Below are 1,360 nucleotides of genomic sequence, written 5' to 3'. Positions count from 1 at the left end.
AAGTTGTGAAGGGGCGGGGGGGGGGGAGAGAGCAGGGAGGGAGAGCGCGCGCAAGGGAGCAGGGGCTTGTTACGTCGCCACAGCAACCTGGCAGCGCGCGCCCGCGCGGCACCGGCCTTTAAAGTGGGGGGTGGGGTGGGGGCCGGAAGACTGAGGTGGGTGGTGACGTCGAGATTTCCCCCAAAGACCCCGTCTGTGCCTTCCTCGTGCTCTCCGCAGCGGTGGCGCAGAGGGGCGTGTGTGTGTCTCTGTGTGTGGAATTCCTCGAAAACTCGTGACATAACTTAAATGCCTGCGGGGGCAAAAAGTGGACCCATCACCTCGTTTTCTTCCTCGTCCAAATCTGCTCTCCAGCCCACCGAGCAATTTATTTATTTATTAATTTTGTCCAATACAAATTGAAAGTTAAAGAGAATAAAAACATGTAGTAGTAAATATCAGGGAAGGGATAGAAGAAGAGATATGAGAATAGAATACATCAATGAAGAGTAGAGGAAAGGATATATGAATGGGAGAAAAGATATATAAAATATAGGAGAGACAACTTTCCCCCTCATTCCTTCATTGGCGGGAATGAAATTTAAGAAGTGCCTGAGAGCTTCCTAATAGTCAGAGAACCACAAGAGAAAAGCCTCCTCCCTATCTCCTCCTTTGGGGATACTTGGGGATCTTTATAAGGGTGGGTGGGTTTCACCTCCCTTTAAACAGGGACCACGAAAGCACACCTCAGTATTTTGGGGTGTGGGTGCTTTGATAGAGCCGCCTTGGTGATACAAAAATGGGGTGGGGCTGATGGAAGTCCAGTAAAATTATGAAATGCCACAAGAGGACTTTGTGGCTTTCCCATGGACTGAGAGCTAGTTTGATTAGCAGTTTAAGACATTAGGTTAGAAACTGGGAAACCGAAGTCCCAGTCCTGAATTGGGTTTAAAAACTATTTAAGCAGCTTTAAGCTAGTCACTCACCCTAGGAAGAAAAAAAAAGATCATGGCAAACCGCTTCCGAAAATGCTGCCAAGAAAACTGGACTAGTCTGGTCAGTTGCCAAGAGTCAAGACTGACTTGGAGATACATGCATATATTTACTGTAATATAGTTTATGAAGAGGGTGAGGTACACAGAAATTAAATATGTGCATAAATGTAAGAGAAACTAAACAACTAGAGTTAGTTATTGATAGACATGGGTTGTGTTTAGATGAAATGATGATCATATTACTGTATTACCATATTCTTTAAACTTATATTTTTATTAAAATGTTTTAACATTTTTCAAAGATACAGAGAGCATGGCAGAGGTCATTTCCTTACCAGTAACTGATATCACCTTATATTCCCTTCTCGACACTTTAGCTGAAGTGC

This window comes from Erythrolamprus reginae, chromosome 1 (assembly GCF_031021105.1).
Source record: "Erythrolamprus reginae isolate rEryReg1 chromosome 1, rEryReg1.hap1, whole genome shotgun sequence".
Classification (NCBI taxonomy): Eukaryota; Metazoa; Chordata; class Lepidosauria; order Squamata; family Dipsadidae; genus Erythrolamprus; species Erythrolamprus reginae.
Note: the sequence above shows the minus strand (reverse complement) of the source record.